At 41.6% G+C, this 20,519-nt stretch overlaps 1 protein-coding gene across 1 annotated transcript in view; it reads left to right on the top strand.

Moving 5' to 3' along the window:
- The window catches only part of LOC123772032 (BUB3-interacting and GLEBS motif-containing protein ZNF207-like), a 310,957-nt gene that overhangs the window by 102,115 nt on the left and 188,323 nt on the right, over positions 1–20,519 (top strand). The gene's annotated exons all lie outside the window — the stretch shown is intronic.

The following is a 20,519-nucleotide window of genomic DNA, read 5'->3' as shown; positions in this document are numbered from 1 at the left end:
TCGTCCTCAATCGGATCCCCAAGTGGCCTACCACTTGTTGGAGCTGGGCCTTGGTACATTCTTCCAAAATTCTCTCATCCCTCGTCGCAATAAATCTATCCACTCTATCCTCCTCCATCTCAATAATTGAGCTATAGCACTACTATCTCACTGGTTTTACTATTTTAGTCTCTGCACTACTGGGCATCACTGTCACTGTTTACTGAGTTCACTGGCAATCATGGTCACGACACTGGTAACACTGTATTTGTACTCTGGCAACACTGTCTTGAAATTTGGGCAACACTGTAGCTTGATTAACGTACCCTGGCAACACCGGAGCCTGATCAACGCATCCTGGCAACACTGCAGACTGATCAACGCATCCTGGCAAGGTCACCAATTTTGTCACGCACCACTCATATTGGCCTTGTGTTACATGAGGTTACAGTTAAACAGCGGGGGATCATGCTACTGATCCTATAATCTCACGCCGTGGGACTTCACTCACTCCACTAGGGTATCACATATCACCCCCAGAGAGCTCTTCTAGTTATGCCTCAAGACTGGCCACCATTTGACCTTGGACCCAAAGGGCAGAGGAGAAGGCCCAGCCCACACTACTAAGCTCAATCCTGCAGTATGTGACTCCCCCACCGTGCCTGCCCACCTATGTGTGCAGAGAATTTGCCAGAATTCCGGCCGTAGTCTCACTTCCACCTCTTACCTTCTGGTCGCCAGCTGGGTAATTCTCTCAGCGTCCCAGCAACGCCGTTTGTTCGAATATAATATATTTACAGCAGCCTGGGATCGTACTATGTGCTGCCAGTACTAGAATTCAAATGTACAGTCGTGTTGCCAACTCAGGGTCACTCTTTAGGGAATGCCAATACCAGTGTTCAAATCCAATGTCGTGTTGCCAACACAGGATCTCTCTCTATGCCATGCCAGTAACAGTACAGTATAATCATGTAATTAATCACAAAGCTCAATGAGATGGAGGTTACACCAAAAGCAGTGATAAAATAATAAAAAGTTTACTCAAAGTAAACTACAACACACGAGATACATGTATGGATTTATGGAAGTAATAGTAATAATGGTGACAGCAGCACTCCTCTGGTGGCCGCCGGGAGCACGCATCAGCTGATGAATTAAAGGGATCACTGGCCCCTTCACTGGGCGGCTCCATCAGTATCGGCCCTCGATCCTCCACAAGCCGACCACACGCTGTCTTCACCACTCAGTAGAATAATATATACGTGCTGTCCCACAGCCTAAGCTACTCCTATGACTTATATGCACTCTAATAAATGCCTAAGCATAATAATAATAATAGGCCTATCTTACCTAACAACCAAAGACATATGGGGGGGGGGGGAAATTGATCTACCTTAACATATCCTGTCCTCAGACGCCTAGGTTCCAGTCGCCGTTCGCTGGGTACCCCGTTCTTCGGGTTGTTCCCAGCATTCCAGAAGCATCACCAGTCCATAGGCGTCGTGAAAATCCTCGTCATCTCCGTGCTCATTCCCTGAGTAAAGTTCCTGGGCGTTGGCTCGTCCCGTCGTCACTGCACACGTTGTCCCCTTAAGCACTCCTTCACCGAGACCACACTCAAGGATCAGGATGCACCTTCTCCCTTCTGAGTTCCTAGTGGGCGTGATCCAATCACAACAGCTCTGAATGCTTTGGAGTTCCACTGACGGCGAGTCACTCACTCCTCCAGCTGTCGTAACTCTCTTGACTTCTCCAAGACTATTAGCACACGGTCCTTGGCGCCCTTACACCGTTGGATTAAGCTTCCACGCACTTCCCTGAAGTACTGCAGTCCTTGTTAGTCACTATATACCCGTCAGGCTGTGTATATCCACATACGGAGGCTCCTAGACCTCGGAACTCGAGAGCTCAATCGTCGCACGTCCGCTCTCAACGTTAATTTAGTTAATTTATTATGTACCCCATACCCATCTTGTGGGCGGTAATGGAAAGGGTTACAGAGTTGAACAGACCACACACTAGAAGTTGAAGGGACGACGACGTTTCGGCCCGTCCTGGACCATTCTGAAGTCGATTGTGTTATAATAGGAGCTGCCTCGTATGGGCCAATAAGCCCTCTGCAGTTCTCATTATTACTACTATCCCCGACACCTTACTTTCCTCCTCAGCTCTCTCTTGCCTATTTATTGCCTGTCTCTACCTCCTCATCACCACATTCACGCAGGGTGCAGTCGCACCTCCACAGATCTCCAGTATCAGCTATTGATACTGGTAATGGCTCAAAAGGGCAACCACTTACGGGCTATTCATGCCCGTGCCACCTTTTAGGTGGTTTAATCTTCATCATCATCATCTCCTCATCACAATCGACATGAGAATGGTCCAGGACGGACCGAAACGTCGTCGTCCCTTCAACTTCTAGTGTGTGGTCTGGTCAACATACTTCAGCCACGTTATTGTGACTCATCACCTGCATATGGATACCACACGTACGCGTCTTACTCTGTTTAATTTCTTCGATGCTCAACCTTCCTTTAAACGGCCTTTTCGCGCCTTTGAATCTTCCCTTCTTGCCGCCAAGCGTCGGAAGAACCAGCTCAGGTTTCTTAAAGACTGTCTTGCTGAGCAAGTTCTCCCTCTTTCTTTATCTCACTTTCTCCAGTTCAACACTTCGGGATCTCCTTTCCCTGAACATGCCCGCCTTGAACAAATCCACAAGGGCCGTGACGAGGATTCGAACCTGCGTCCGGGAGCATCCCAGACACTGCCTTAATCGACTGAGCTACGACAGGGTAAAAGGATTGAAACCGAAGTTCTACTGAACTTAATGGATCCCGTAGCCTCTCCGAGGCACAAACCAGGCTTTTACACAACCCCCCCCCCCCTGCACCCGAGCTCTGTCAACAGGCCGTTCTCCCTCTTCGCCCTGTGTGTGATGATGTAAGGGCGAAGAGGTAGAACGGCCTGTTGACATAGCTCGGGTGCAGGGAGGGGAGGTTGTGTAAAAGCCTGGTTTGTGCCTCGGAGAGGCTACGGGATCCAGTAAGTTCAGTAGAACTTCGGTTTCAACCCTTTTACCCTGTCGTAGCTCAGTCGATTAAGGCAGTGTCTGGGATGCTCCCGGACGCAGGTTCGAATCCTCGTCACGGCCCTTGTGGATTTGTTCATTTGATGCATCACGTTATTGTGATCTCTGTGTGTGATGCCCGCCTTCTTCTTCAAGAACTTATTCATGCCACCTCCTTGCAAGTTGACGAGGCTTCTCTTGCTGTTCGTCAACAGCAACGCTTTCTGTCCTCTTCTCTTCCCAGTGATTTATGCAATATCATTTTTCCAATTGCATTTGACACTGCTCACGTCTCCTCTTCCCACCACTCCTCTACACTACACAACAAACTTCAACACCTGATCTCCAACAGTCCTTGGGCCAAATACTCTCTCTCTGACTGTGTTACCAACCTTTCGTCCTACTCTCTTTCTATGCACCAGCAAGAACTTCTTGGTCTTGGTCTGTCTTTTGCTACTTCCCCTGGCCCACGCTGTGGCATTGATCTCATTAGTTCCTTTGACAGGTTTGTCAATTCCAACTCTAGTACTCTTTCGGACCTGTGTGCCTTTAGAGGGGCCCTTATCCCCGTTCTTGACAGCTTGTTTTCTAAAAATCACCACCTTCCTCGTCGCTTCCAGCTTGCCCTTGTCTCCCTAAAATCTAACAACTCTATTCTTATCCTTCCTTCCGACAAAGGCAATTCGGTGGTTGTCCTTGACCGTGAGGACTACCTCCGAAAAGCAGATGTCTTGCTCTCTGACTCTCGCACTTATGCTCCCCTGACTTCTAACCCTTTGGATCGCCTCAAAACTTCCATTAATTGCAAATTAAGACAGCTCTCTAGTCTTTGCCCTCCTGACTTTGATCTCATTAAACGTTTCTGTGTCATCTGCCCTTCTCTTCCTTATTTCTATGGTCTTCCTAAGACTCATAAACCTGGTGTTCCTCTTCGTCCTATCATTTCTTCACGGGGCTCTGTCAGCTATCCTCTTGCCTCCTGGCTCGCTAAAACCCTGACACCTTACCTTTGCACTTTTTCCCCTGCCCACCTTCGTCACTCTCAAGACTTCATAGAAAGACTTCGCCTGCAGCCCTTTTGTAAGATGCTTAGTCTTGATGTCGACTCTCTGTTCACTAATGTTCCGCTCGATGACGTTCTCTCTTTCCTTAGACAGAAGGCGTCAGAGGGCGTCCTTCCTCTCCCGCTTCCCACTGACGTTTTCCTCGATCTTAATAGGCTTTGTGTTGACTCTAACTCTTTCTCTTTCAACGGTAAATATTACACTCAAACTTTCGGTATCGCTATGGGTTCCCCTCTCTTCCCTGTTCTTGCTAACTTCTACATGGAATACTTCGAAACTGTTCTTCTTCCTTCTATAGATACTCGTCCCTCTCTCTGGCTTCGCTATGTTGATGACATTTTTGCTTTATGGCCTCATGACCTTAATCTTTTCCAGCCTTTCCTCGTCTCTCTTAACAATCTGGCTCCTTCTATCCATTTCAAAGTTGAGTGGGAATCTAATTCCCTTCTTCCTTTTCTTGATGTTCATGTTCACAGCTCTGTGTCTGAGTTCTCTTTCTCTGTCTACCGCAAACCCATGCATAGTGGCATGTACATTCACTTCTTTTCCTACCATCCTCCTTCTGTTAAGAAAAGTGTCCTCGTCTCTCTCTTCCTCCGCGCTCTACGCATCAGCGACCCTCAGTTTCTTGATTCTGAAATTGCCTTTATCTACAAATCCTTCTCTCGCCTTGGTTATCCTTTGCATTTCATTAACTGTGCCTACTCTCAAGCTAAACGAAATTTCTTTCATCCTAAACCTGCTTCCAACACTAGTAGCACTGTACTATGCCTTCCCTTCACATCTGAACTCAAAACTTTTACCAATACCTTTTGTCCTCTTGACATTAAACTCGCCTTTCGACAAACTAACACACTTTGTAGCAATCTAGTTCACACTGCTTCTCCTGCCTCTAATGCTGCTGGTGTCTACTCTATTTCCTGTTCATCTTGTCCTCTACAATACTTTGGCGAAACTGGCCGTACACTGAATGACAGACTTAAAGAACACAAGAGAAGTGTCAAGTCTGCAGACACTAACAATGCTCTCTTCTGCCATGTGAGGGATTCTAATCATCCCATTGATTGGTCTTCCTACAAAATAATCTTTCCCGCCTCTACTCTACACAGACGCAGTCTTGTAGAATCGGCTCTTATAAACAATGTACCCAACATGAACTTGAGTCCTGGCTTTGTTGCTGTGGACTCTTCCCTTTCAAAGTATATACTCAAATGCTCTAATCTTTCTAACAAACGTGACTTAACATAAGCTTACCCCTTCCATTTATCTTTCTTTCTCTTTCCTTTTCTTTCTCTCTTCTCCCCTTTTTCTGTTCATTGTCTTCTCCTACGCTCCCTTGCTATCCTCTTCTTATTCCTATTACTATCTCCTTCTCATTAGGGGGTTATAATAGGAGCTGCCTCGTATGGGCCAATAGGCCCTCTGCAGTTCTAATTATTACTACTATCTCCCTACACCTTACTTTCCTCCTTAGCTCTCTCTTGCCTATTTATTGCCTGTCTCTACCTCCTCATCTCAATCGACTTGAGAATGGTCCAGGACGGACCGAAACGTCGTCGTCCCTTCAACTTCTAGTGTGTGGTCTCGTCAACATACTTCAGCCACGTTATTGTGACTCATCACCTGCACAAGGGTTACAGAGGCACATAATGGGCTCAGGGACTGAACCCCACAATTCATTTAGCTAAGCAAGTTATAATCTTGATGAGCTAGTTGCAAAATTCAATATAAGTCGTCACATCAACAACGGGTTCGAGATCGACCTCAAGTACAGGTTCTAAATCAACCTGTTGATTTAATCAACCTGGTTCAGGTTGTCAGTTTGCACGACGCGAGGCAGTCCAAAAGTGGAATTAAATTACAACATACGAGCAACAACAGTTTTTGCTCGGATGTTCCTTACAGCAAAAGCCTCTGGGTAACGAGTAGTGATACACATCATTGTGATTAGGTAAATATTCCCAAACTTAGTTCTAGGTAATGGTCCAACACAGTCCATTACCACATGAGAAAATGGTTCCTCTGGCACGACAATAGGCCTTAGAGGAGCTTTAGGTGGAGTCTGGTTTGGTTTCCCAACCAGTTGACAAACAATACATGAATTACAAAATTTTGCCACATCGCTTTTCAGCTTGGGCCAGAAAAAATACTTTAAAATTTTGTGATACGTAATATTTATACCTTGATGTCCCCCCATAGGATCATCATGAGCAGCTGCCAAAACTCTTTCTCTATAGCAGGTCGGCAACATAACCTGGTGGACTACCTCCCACTCATTTGACAAGGGAGCACTCTGTGGTCTCCATTCTCTCATCAAAATCCGATCATTGTAGTAGTACCCAGTTGCTGCGTCTACAATTTCCTCCATAGAGACAGCTGTCTCATGACAATCTGCAAGAGTGGGGTCAGCTTTCTGTAACTCACTCAAGGAGGCATCTAGGCCTTGGTCAGATGCTATTGGCCGAGGCTCAACAGTGTTCTCCTCCACCTCCCTACTACTCTCGGTAGATGGTGGTGGCAGGCTCTCCACAATGTCCTCAGCCATGTCATCGAGTCGGGCCATGAATGTGTACGCGAGGTCCACTTGGTTTTCACCACTCGGAAAGTTCCTTGTGTCCTCGGGATTTACCACCTTGGCAAGCACAGGGCTGCCCTTACATTTAAGTCCCATAGACCTGGTCACTGCGCACGCAGGGTACACAACATTATCCTCTGCGGCGGGTGGATCCAGGCAAACCTTAGGGGTAGGCAACATAATAGGCAGTCTGGAGTCCCCTACCTTATCCCCTGCTAAATCATTACCAACTATTACATCAACATTAGGGAAAGGTAGGTATGAAGTGACTCCGACTGTACAAACACCCTTGTGGAAATCTGATTCCAGGGTAACCTTATGGAGGGGTACTGCTCGAGTATCACTAGTGACACCCTCGACCAGTACCACCTCTCCAGTGTCGAGAGTGTTGGCACCTTACAACGCACTCTCTAAAATTAAAGTCTGGATGGCACCGGTGTCTCGGAAGATCACCACGTCCTTCCAGGAAGAACCCTCAGACAAAAGTAGTCTCCCTTTCGATAAGAATGGGGTAAGCAAGTCCAACCACTGTGGGTTGGAGGTCTTACTCCCTAACCCTTCCGAAGGCCTCAAGCCCTGTATCACAACTAGAGCATTGGGTCTTTTTTCCGAGTACAGTTGCCAACAACGGCTAATAGTGTGGTTTGGACGATTACAGTGACCACAAAAACGTCGAGGAGAAGAGACATTACTAACAGAATTACCCTTCGGTTCACCCTTAGGTGCCGTGGGGCTAGACACTTTAACAGGGTTAGTTATGTCTGAAACAGAAGGTGCATTAGTTAAAGGGTTAGAATGAGCTGGTCTGGACTGGCTTTGGGTATAAGTTTTGCTACTCTGTGGGGTATAATTATTTTTATTGGGCCTTTTGCCCGCCAATTGGCAGTTTTCTGCCAACTTGGCCAAATCCCCTATTTTAGAATTTACCTCTACCCTTCCTCTAATGTAATGTGAAACATGCTCTGGCATAATATCTATAAAATGCTCCATTAAAACTAAGTTCCTGAGAGCCTCGTATGTTTCGGCTTTCGCCGAGCGAATCCATCTATCAAACAATCTAATTTGATCATTAGCAAATTCAGTGAGCGGTTGGTTGTGAGTAGGCCTAAGGTTGCGATAAGCTTGGCGGTGAGCTTCAGGAGTAATTTCATATGCCCGCAAAATACGTTCCCTGACTTTATCATATTCAAAACACTCGTCGTCAGGCATGTTTATAAAAATATCTTGTGCTTTACCCCTAAGTCTTCCCTGTAGGATTTTCACCCACTCTTCCTTTGGCCAGTTCATGGACATGGCCAATCTCTGAAAATGGTTGAAAAACCTTTCAGGGTCCAACTCGGAAAATTCAGGTAAATTTTGCTTTTTCTCATAATGCCTGGGGTTTGAATCCCCGGCAGGTGAAGGTCCAGTGGCATTCGCTCTAATTCTAGCCTCCTCGGTTTTGAGTCTTTGCTCCTCTAATTTTATTTTTGCTAACTCTAGAGCTAATTCTCTATCCTTATGAGCTGCACTTTCTGCTTGGCTAGGCTGGCATAAAGGTGTATCACTTGCCAATAGTTCTTCATCAATACAATGTTGTAATATTTCATTCACCAAAGTCCACTTTTTATCCGCGTCATTTAATTCTAGGCCAAATTCCTTGCCTAACAATACTAAATTAGACTTGGTAAGTTTCTTTATCTCTACCACTGAAGGCTCCCTTGCCAGTCTCTGCATTTCAGATGACATCACTAATAATTTTAGCTCCCAGCCAAAGAAAAAATTAAAAAATAAAAATTGGAAAAAAAAACAAAAATTTGCACGGCCCCTAACCCAAGGCCACACTAACCTTAATCGTGAAGGGATCCAGCTGGGTGTCCAGTCAGTGCAAGAATGTCCTTTGCTAGATGAGCTGGACCCTAGGCTAGCACACAACCGTTCTGCGGAAAACAAAAAATTTTAGTTTTGGCACTCAAGAATCTAATTTTTTACACTTATATGTTCCTCCCGGCCTGGCCAACCACTTGTTATAAATAATATGTGTGTGTGGTGGGCTTCTATGGGGAAACTGGTACTATTAAGGGGTAAGGGTAGTTAGAAGACAGAGTATCAAATATGGGAGAGCTAAAAGGCCCGGCCCCCAAAATAAACTATCCACAGTAGTAATAACTTGCTACTAGACCATATATGTTAGTCTAAGGGTTGATCAATGCACTCCCACACAGGAAGAAGGGATACTCTGTAATTCATGTACTTATTTATTAACCCCTTAACAACTCCCCATATACACTCACACCAATAACAATAATAATAACTTTACCACACTACCTTACGTTAAAAAGCCTTGGTCCACTTAGGCAGGATACAAGGTTTACACTAAGAACAAGCTAGGGTAAAGTACTACTGGATAAGCACTGAAGCTGGATGCAGCTTAGGGTAGAGACACCATGAGGTACCCTAATACAAAACACAACACTTCAGGGTACCCAAAACACTGGCAAATACTACCCCCAGGTCTCACCAATCATTACTACCAGAGTAGGTACACTTAAAAATGCCCCGTACTTAACTTAATGGTACAGGAACTTCAGGTAAGGGAAATAAGTAAGAGGAGAAGGGAGGAGAGTAGGGGTGCAGCCACAGAGTAGGTCTCATGCCCACGAACGCCAGCCAGAGAAGAACGCTCCTAGCGACCAGCTAGGTCTCCCGCATGTCGTGGTGCCGGAAGGAGCCTAATTGATCGTGCAGCTAAGCACATTAAAGATCTTCCCCTATGCAACATATTGTTACTTTACAAATGATTAGAAAGTATTAGTAAGCAAAGTAGGTGCCTATGTTATTATTTAATAATCAACCCCCCAGCTCAGTCTTTAAATGCTCTTTGAGAATCAAGAATAGTCTTACGTCTGGCAGGGAAGATACAAACAATTGCCGCTCGTGATGCACTCAACTGTACTACCAGAAAGTTTAATAGCTCAATTTTGACCTCTGGTTTCCACTGGAGAACCCAGGGTCGTAACAAGCGTAAAGGTTATTCTCAGAGTCATCAAAACGTTAATCTCAGTCATCAAAATGTTATTCTCTAAGTAACCTTTCGTTCATCAGAGAAACTTTCTAAGACATCTTCGTTCATTAAAGTTAATCTCAGAGGTATAAAAGTCATTTTCAGAGCTATCAAACTTGTTCTCAAAGTCATCAAAGTTATTCCAAGAGACGTCAACGTTAATCTAAGACATCATCTTTCATCAAAGATATTCTCTCTAAGCCATCAATGTTCTTCTCTAAGACATAAAAAGTTATTCTCTAAGCCATCAATGCTCTTCTCTAAGACATAAAAAGTTATTCTCTATGTCATCAAAAAGTTATTCTCTGAGCTAACAAAATACTATTCATGTTCTCAAAGACATTCTCAAAGTCATCAAAGTTATTCTAAGAGCTAACAAAAGTTATTCTCAGAGTCACCTTCGTTCTTCAGAGAAACTTCCAAAACATCTTTGTTCATCAAAGTTATTCTCGGAGTTATCAAAAGGTATTCTCTAACTTACTTTTGTTCATTAAAGTTAATTTCTATGTTATAAAAGTTATTCTCAGAGACATCTAAAGTTAATCTTGCTCATCAAAGTTGTTCTCTAAGACATAAAAGTTTTTCTCAGAGTCATCAAAGTTGTTCTCTAAGACATCAATGTTGTTCTCTAAGACATCAAAGATGTTCTCTAAATCATAAAAGTTAATCTCTAAGTCGCCTTCGTTCATTAGAGAAACGTTCCAATCCATCTTCGTTGATCAAAGTTATTCTCAGAGTCGTCAAAGTGATCTCTAATTCTCCTTCGTTCCCCAAAAAAGTTGCTCTCTAAGACACCTTCGTTCATCAAAGAAACTCTCCTTCTTCCATCATGTTATTCTTTAAGACATCTTCAGTCATAAAATTTCTCTCCAAATGTAACTAGTTCAGCTTTTCATACCAAACATGTACTTCTGTTAAAATATATTTTCTTAGTCACTTTACTCTAAAACTGTTCTCTGAACTACACTGTTCAAACCTACGTATCCTATCCTCTCCACCCAATGTTACTTAGTTAACGTAACGTTCCTAAACCTAACTTTACCTATCCTAACATAACTTACCTTACCTATCTTACCTAACTTTACCTATCGTAACATAACTTACCTTACCTTTACCTATCTTGCCTAACTTAACCTGCATAACCTAACTTTACCTATCCTAACATAACTTACCTTACCTTACCTATCTTACCTAACTTTACCTATCTTACCTAACTTACCTAACCTAACCTAACTTATCCTGCTTAACCTAACTTACCTAACTTAACCTGTATAACCTAACCTGCTTAACCTAACTTACCTTACCTTACCTATCTTACCTAACTTACCTAACTTAACCTAACTTATCCTGCTTAACCTAACTTACCTACATTAACTAACTCAACCTGCTAAACCTAACTTTACCTATCCTAACATAACTTACCTTACATTACCTAACTTACATAACTTAACCTAACCTAACCTGCTTAACCTAACTTACCTTACCTTACCTATCTTACCTAACTTACCTTACCTTACCTAACTTATCTAACTTAACCTAACTTACCTACCTTACCTAACTTAACCTGCTTAACTTAACTTACATAACTTATCTTACCTATCCTAACGTAACCTAACTTGCTTTACCTAACTTAATCTTACATTCCCAAACTGATGTATCCTGACTTATCTAGTCCAACCAGACATGATCTAACTTACATAATTATTCCTGCTTGTCTTTTGTGTTTCGTCAATCATTGTCTCATATTCATTTACTCATTTCAAGGGTTAATTTCTCAAATGAACATTTTTGCATTTCAAGTGTTATTTGTTTAAGATTGGGTGTTTAACCATTTCAAAGGATTTTTTGTTATATATGGGATTTTACTCGTTTCAAGGGCTAATTTCTCAAATGGTCATTTTTGCAGATCAAGGGTTATTTGTTAAAGTTCATCAAGTTGCTCATAAGTTGTATTTATTATGTTTGTTATCATTTATTCTTATTCCCCAACCCCTTAACCTAACCTCTTGTAATCTTAGTGTATTTAGTAGGTTCTATCATATGTTCTTATTCCCCAACCCCTTAACCTAACCTCTTGTAATCTTAGTGTATTTAGTAGGTTCTAACATATGTTCTTATTCCCCAACCCCTTAACCTAACCTCTTGTAATCTTAGTGTATTTAGTAGGTTCTATCATATGTTCTTATTCCCCAACCCCTTAACCTAACCTCTTGTAATCTTAGAGTATTTAGTATGTTCTATCATATGTTCTTATTCCCCATCCCTTTAACCTAACCTTTCAGATGTAGTTTATTGTGTTTTTGACGTATTTGTTGAATATATTATCCTTTTCATAACCTTTCAGATGTAGTTTTGTTTCTCCTTTGTATATTTTTACTCAAACCTGAGAATAACTTTGATGTCTTAAAGGATGTCTTTGAGTGCAACTTTGATGAACGAGAGTGAGTTAGAGATTACCTTTGTTAACTCTGAGATTAACTTTGATGACTCTGAGAATAACTTTGAGGATGCGAGTAAATTTTTGAGTGTTTGAGAGTGTCTTTTGATATCTCGAAGAGTCCTCTTGAAGTCTTAAAGGATGTCTTTGATGTCTCAAAGGAAGTCTTTGAGTGCAACTTTGATGTCTTTGAGTAAGTCCTTGATGTCTCGAAGAGTGTCTTTGACTATATTTCTTACTTAACGACATATAATTTTAGTAAGGAACAATGATGAATATGACTATTTTAGCGAAGTGAAAGGTTACTTAAGAACAGTGTTGGAAAGAGGCTACACATGACTATTTTCAAATGAGAGAAGTGATATTTCAGTTAAGAAATGACAAGGAAACATGATGAAGTAACTATTTTTTAGGTGACTGATGAATACTTTTAGTTAAGCAAAAGACAAAACATGATGAACATGACTTTTCTGATGATTGGCGGATTATTTTTTAGATAAGAAATGACAATGAAACATGATGAACACGGTTATTTTCTGTTGACTATGGATAAGTTTAGTTAGGAAATGATGAAAGTTATTATTTTTAGTTGAATGACGATGGATAAAGTTAGTTATGAACAGTGCTGGAAAGATTCCTTTGACAATTTTTAGCTAAGCGAAAGGTTGTTTTAGATAAGAACGGTGTTGAATGAGATTAATCCTGACAATTTTTGGTTGATTGGATAATAAGTTTAGTTGAGAAATGACGAAAGTGACTATGTTTTAGTTGATTGGCGAAAGATTTTTAGTTAAGAAGTTACAAGAAAGGTTTGTCTTTGTAAATTTGGAACTGAATAAAGTGTAGATTTGTTTAAGAACAGGGTTGGTAGAACTATTAAGTTGACAACGAGAATTACTTTGACATAGTTTTGCAAATAAAACTGGGTGACTAAAATTGTTGAGGGAACTGTATTGCTGTATAACATTTGGCAAAGAACTAGTTAGTGAATGGAAGAAAACAAATTGGTTTAAAGAAACAAAGAACATAAAAAAAATTGAGGTTAAGTAGGGGAATGAACACAGTGAACATACGGTGAACACAGAAAACATGTAAGAAAAAGTTGATGAATAGAGTGAACATGCAGGAAATATGAACTTATAGAGAATATGAAGACATTATAAGGAACATAGGGAATACAAGAATGAACACTGAACATGTGAAAAACAAGCTAAGAACATTGAGAACATGAATATTGAGTATATAAGTTATACAGAGAACATATGATGTACATGAAAACATGACAAAGAACATAGTGAACATACGGGGAAAATGGTAGAAAAAATTTGAACTGAGCATGCTGTGAACATTTGTAGAACATGGAATGAACACAGAAAACATGGAAAAATGTGAAGAACACAGCTGAATATAGAGAAAATATGCAAATACAGTATGATGATTATTGAAGGTTTGGATACGTTGGGGATGAGAATGGTAAGGTGATTACTCTGATAAACAGATAGGCTGGAGAGGGACTTGATCGGATATAATTATGTTCGATGATCTAAGACTGAGGAAATGGAGCTTGGCTAATGTCCAGATTAATTTTACTACGTTAGAAATAAGGTGATCTTAAATCTCAGGGTGATTTAGTTGGAAAATAAAGAACTTGTACAAAATGAACTAATCTGGGGAGACAAGAGTTGAAACTTGATAACTGAACCGGTTTTTATTTACTATGTCTGAAAATGTAGTTGAGTGTTCAAATCTCCAGAGGATTTTTTACAGATAGTAGTGAATTTACAGGAGTGAACTTGGACAGAGGACAAGAGCTAGAGTTTTATAATTGTTTACATCATATTTACTATGTCTGAAATACAGAGGGTAAAAATTTCAGGGAAATTGATGGGTTATTTACAAATATACGAGAGAACTAAGTTGGGGACGAGAGCTGGAGCTCGATAACTGTTTTGATCTTATTTACGGTGTCTGAAATACAGAGGGTAAAAATTTCAGGGGAATTGATGGGTTATTTACAAATATACGAGAGAGAACTAAGGTGGGGACGAGAGCTGGAGTTTGATAATTGTTTGGATTTACTAAACTACGTCTGAAATAATACAGAGGGTAGAAATTTCAGGGAATTTGATAGGATAATACCAAAGACATGAGAGGGAAGTAAGGTGGGGGATGAGAGCTGGAGCTCAGTAACTGACTTCATTTTATTTACTGTGTCTGAAATACAGAGGGTAAAAATTTCAGGGGAATTGATAGGATATTAACAAAGACTTGAGGGGAATTACGGCGGGGGATGAGAGCTGGAGCTCAGTAACTGACTTGATCTTATTTACTGTGTCTGAAATACAGAGGGATAAAATTTCAGGGAATTTCATTAGGTTGACGAAGATGTGCGAGGGAACTAAGGCGGAGGATAAGAGCTGGAGCTCGGTAACTAAATTACTGTATTGAACTACGTTTGAAATATGATTATTTTTAAATTTTAGAGGGATTGGACTGGTAGTATTCATTATACGACAGGAGACTAAGGCGGGATAGGAGCTGGAGCTCGATAACAAAATTATTGTATTTTAATACGTTTGAAATAGCTGTGTTTTAAATCTTGAAGAAAATGATTGGATACTAAAGAAGATGTATTAGTAAAACTAAGGTGGGAACGTGAGCTAGTCCTTGACTTTGTTTATATATGTAAAACTGAATAGTTTAATGAAAAGGAACTATGAATGAACAATATGAAGGAGAGGGACGGTCCACATATTATGGAGAAGATAAGATAAGATTACCGAGGTGACCTGCATGCGGCATCTGGCTGGCCGGCGTAAGGTAAATACAGGTGACGTGAGAGATTGTGAGGTACGAGCGGGAGATGTAGTGAAATGATTCAGATATATTGCAATATACTAGTTTCTAAGTAAGAAACAAATAAGAACTCTTAACAATACTCGTATGACATTATTTCATGATAAGAACTTTAACAAACTTCTAAAGTCTCGGAAATTATTTTCATCATAAGAACTTTTAACAAACTTCTAAAGTCTCGGAAATTATTTTTATCATAAGAACTTTAACAAACTCGTATGACATTATTTTCATTATAAGAACTTTAACAACTTCTAAAACCTGTGACTGACAAAATTTACCTGAAAAACCCTGGCTCACACGTGGGATATTGGACCTCAAAACCCTGACTCACACAGAGGATTTTGGAACCTGAAAACCCTGACTCACACGCGTGATTTTGGACCTGAAAACCTTGACTCACACAGAACATTTTTCCGAAGTTGAAAACAGGCAATATATGTCCGTAGAGTTCACATGGAAATGCTGTGACACAAACACGATATTTTCTAAAAATTTTCTTTAAGATTTTCCTACTTATTTTCATCATAAGAAACCTTAACAAACTTCTAAAATCTCATAAATTATTTTCCTCATAAGAATTCCTTAATTCCAAATCTGTGACTCCCCAAATTCACCTGAAACTCCTGACATGCTACACACGAATTTCTAAATTCACCTGCAAACCTTGACTCACACAGAACATTTTTTCCCCCAGAAAAAAAAATGTTCTGTGAGGTGTCATCCCTACTACTGATGTGTGGCTCCTCTTGCATAATAGTATGATGATAGATAGAATTACTGGTGTCAATTTCACTTTGCCTCAGATCTACAAGATCTTGTTTAAGTTCTCGGTGTACTGCTGCTCTCAACGAAGCGCCAAGTATCTCTGAGCGCCTGGCGCTCTGCAGGCGTCGGACCAGGTCTCTTGGTGACGTCACAGATCCAGGGGGGGCTCTGATTGGTCAATGAAGTCATGTGACCTCAGCCAGCCAATGACCGACTGGTGGGCGTTGTACACAAAATGGTGGATTTGCAGACCAGAGGGCGCCATTTTGTTGTACCTAGAGTGCGACTTTTCCACTTCCCTGCAAATTTACAAATGCAAATTTCTCCCCAAATAAGGAACCATTCTGGAAGCCTCATACCTCAAAAGATTCCCTGCACATCAGAGAACCTGCAGGTAAGCTGATATGACTCATACAGCTGGCATATGGGAGAAACTGGAGAGCGCACCGTCACACCATACCGTTCATTTCGTGAGTATAGTTTTATTTTTTAATTGTTTTTCATTTTGTTTTTTAATTGTTTTTCTTATATTTCAGTGATGGGACCATCAGATCATTTGGGAACACATCAAACGAGGAAGTGGGGAATGGTTGGGAGGATGAGGTAATGGGAGTTGGGAATTGTTAGGAAGCGAGGGGATGATGGAGTGGTGGATGGTGGGGAAGGCATAGGGATGGGGGAGGGAGGAAATGATAGGGAGGACAAGGGGACGGGGGAGTGGGGAATGGTTGGGAGGACGAGGGGACAGGGGAGTAAGGAATGGTTGGGAGGACGAGGGGACGGGGGAGGAAGGAAGGGTTGGGAGGAGGAGAGGATGGAGGAAGGAAGAATGGTGCAGAGGACTAATAGACAGGCGGAGGGTTGCTGTTGCTCAGCAATGCACATGCGTTGCTGAACCATGCCTTGCTAATATATATACGCACATATATATATATATATATATATATATATATATATATATATATATATATATATATATATATATATATATATATATATATATATATATATATATATATATATATATATACATATATATATGTGTGTCGTACCTAGTAGCCAGAACGCACTTCTCAGCCTACTGTGCAAGGCCCGATTTGCCTAATAAGCCAAGTTTTCCTGAATTAATATATTTTCTCTAATTTTTTTCTTATGAAATGATAAAGCTACCCATTTCATTATGTATGAGGTCAATTTTTTTTTATTGGAGTTAAAATTAACGTAGATATATGACCAAACCTAACCAACCCTACCTAACCTAACCTAACCTATCTTTATAGGTTAGGTTAGGTAGCCGAAAAAGTTAGGTTAGGTTAGATAGTCGAAAAAACATTAATTCATGAAAACTTGGCTTATTAGGCAAATCGGGCCTTGCATAGTAGGCTGAGAAGTGCGTTCTGGCTACTAGGTACGACACACACACACACACACACACACACATATATATATATATATATATATATATATATATATATATATATATATATATATATATATATATATATATATATATATATATATATATAGATATATATATATATATATATATATATATATATATATATATATATATATATATATATATATATATATATATATATATATATATAAATATATATGTCGTACCTAGTAGCCAGAATGCCCTTCTTGGCCTACTGTGCAAGGCCCGATTTGCCTAATAAGCCAAGTTTTCATGAATTAATAAAATTTCTCTATTTTTTTTCTTATGAAATGATAAAGCTACCCATTTCATTATGTATGAGGTAATTTTTTTTTATTGGAGTTAAAATTAATGTAGATATATGACCGAACCTAACCAACCCTACCTAACCTAACCTAACCTAACTTTATAGGTTAGGTTAGGTTAGGTAGCCGAAAAAGTTAGGTTAGGTTAGGTAGTCGAAAAACAATTAATTCATGAAAACTTGGCTTATTAGGCAAATTGGGCCTTGCATAGTAGGCTGAGAAGTGCATTCTTATATATATATATATATAACTGAAAACTCACACCCCAGAAGTGACTCGAACCCATACTCCCAGGAGCAACGCAACTGGTATGTACAAGACGCCTTAATCCACTTGACCATCACGACCGGATATAATGAGGTGATAGCCTAAGCTATTTGAACCACCCCACCGCCAGCACTCGGATAGTAATCTTGGGCATAGCATTTTACCAAATCACCTCATTCTTTGGGGCACACGTGAGGAACACAAATGCGAACAAGCCTGAATGGTCCCCAGGACAATATGCAACTGAAAACTCACACCCCAGAAGTGACTCGAACCCATACTCCCAGGAGCAATGCAACTGGTATGTACAAGACGCCTTAATCCACTTGACCATCACGACCGGACATAATGAGGTGATAGGCTAAGCTATTTGAACCACCTCACCGCCGGCACTCAGATAGTAATCTTGGGCATAGCATTTTACCAAATCACCTCATTCTTTGGGGCACACGTGAGGAACACAAATGCGAACAAGCCTGAATGGTCCCCAGGACAATATGCAACTGAAAAGTCACACCCCAGAAGTGACTCGAACCCATACTCCCAGGAGCAACGCAACTGGTATGTACAAGACGCCTTAATCCACTTCACCATCACGACCGGACATAATGAGGTGATAGCCTAAGCTATTTGAACCACCCTACCGCCGGCACTCGGATAGTAATCTTGGGCATAGCATTTTACCAAATCACCTCATTCTTTGGGGCACACGTGAGGAACACAAATACGAACAAGCCTGAATGGTCCCCAGGACAATATGCAACTGAAAACTCACACCCCAGAAGTGACTCGAACCCATACTCCCAGGAGCAACGCAACTGGTATGTACAAGACGCCTTAATCCACTTGACCATCACGACCGGACATAATGAGGTAATAGCCTAAGCTATTTGAACCACCCCACCACCGGCACTCGGATAGTAATCTTGGGCATAGCATTTTACCAAATCACCTCATTCTTTGGGGCACACGTGAGGAACACAAATGCGAACAAGCCTGAATGGTCCCCAGGACAATATGCAACTGAAAACTCACACCCCAGAAGTGACTCGAACCCATACTCCCAGGAGCAACGCAACTGGTATGTACAAGACGCCTTAATCCACTTCACCATCACGACCGGACATAATGAGGTGATAGCCTAAGCTATTTGAACCACCCCACCACCGGCACTCGGATAGTAATCTTGGGCATAGCATTTTACCAAATCACCTCATTCTTTGGGGCACACGTGAGGAACACAAATGCGAACAAGCCTGAATGGTCCCCAGGACAATATGCAACTGAAAACTCACACCCCAGAAGTGACTCGAACCCATACTCCCAGGAGCAACACAACTGATATGTACAAGACGCCTTAATCCACTTGATCCTCACGACCGGACATAATGAGGTGATAGCCTAAGCTATTTGAACCACCCCATCGCCGGCACTCGGATAGTAATCTTGGGCATAGCATTTTACCAAATCGCCGGCACTCGGATAGTAATCTTGGGCATAGCATTTTACCAAATCACCTCATTCTTTGGGGCACATGTGAGGAACACAAATGCAAATGCAAATGCGAAAGAATCGAGGCAACTACAGAAGCACCATACTGTCCCCCGAGCTTAAAGCGGCAGCTAAAAGCCTTCGTGAGAACAAGGAGATAGTTGTCAGGAGAGGTGACAAGTCGCCAATATATGTCATTCTTAAAAAGACGAATATCTGGCGAAAATGAACATCATACTCTCTGACCAAACTAAGTTCCAAAGGTAACGAAGGACACTACAGCCGAATTAAAAGCAAAGGTCAACAAACTGATCGAAACTGTGAACGCCAAGAAATCCGGACTCCACCTGCCAAAGATCATTGGGGAATATAAACCTGGATATGCGTATGGAAATGTCAAGACGCACAAGCCTGGAAACCCACTTCGGCCAATCATTAGCCAGATACCCACACCCACGTACAGACTGGCGAAGCGACTCAACGGCCTGCTGACTCCTTATGTTCCTTGCGCCTTCAGCCTGAAGTCTCCAAAGGAATTTGTGGACTTACTGCGGGGCACACGGGCCACAGGGATAAGAGCCTCGTTGGACGTAGAATCGCTGTTTACCAACGTACCTGTGGACGAGACAATCGGAATGATAGCCGACAGAGTGTATCGTGATCCAGCCTGTACTCCTCTTGACATGCCAGAAAGTATTCTGAGGAAACTACTCCAAGCTTGTACTAAAGAGGCACCCTTCTTGAGCCCGGATGGGCACATGTATAAGCAAGTAGATGGGGTCGCCATGGGTTCTCCCCTAGGTGTCCTGTTTGCAAACTTCTACAATGGTACCATCGAGCAAAAAGTCTTAGTCGACATGAACTTGAAACCGGCCATATACTGCAGGTATGTTGACGACATTTTTACACAGGTACCTGATGTCAGACATCTGCAGGAGCTGAAGGAGGCATTTGAGCAGAGTTCCGTGCTGCGTTTCACTTACGAGACGGAAAAGGATGGGAAGCTGCCTTTTCTAGATGTAACAGTCATGGAAAAGGGCGGAGGTTTCCACACTGCAGTCTACACTAAGGAAACAAACATAGGAATGTGCCTAAATGCCAACAGCGACTGCCCTGACAGGTACAAGAGGAGTGTTGTTAACGCATACGTCGACCGTGCTCTCAGCCACAGCTCAGAATGGAAGCAAGTCGACGAAGAACTCTGTAGGGTAAGGCAGGTCCTAGTC

Source organism: Procambarus clarkii, chromosome 38, assembly GCF_040958095.1.
Source record: "Procambarus clarkii isolate CNS0578487 chromosome 38, FALCON_Pclarkii_2.0, whole genome shotgun sequence".
In the NCBI taxonomy this organism is placed as follows: Eukaryota; Metazoa; Arthropoda; class Malacostraca; order Decapoda; family Cambaridae; genus Procambarus; species Procambarus clarkii.
This window is presented reverse-complemented; position numbering and strand designations above follow the sequence as displayed.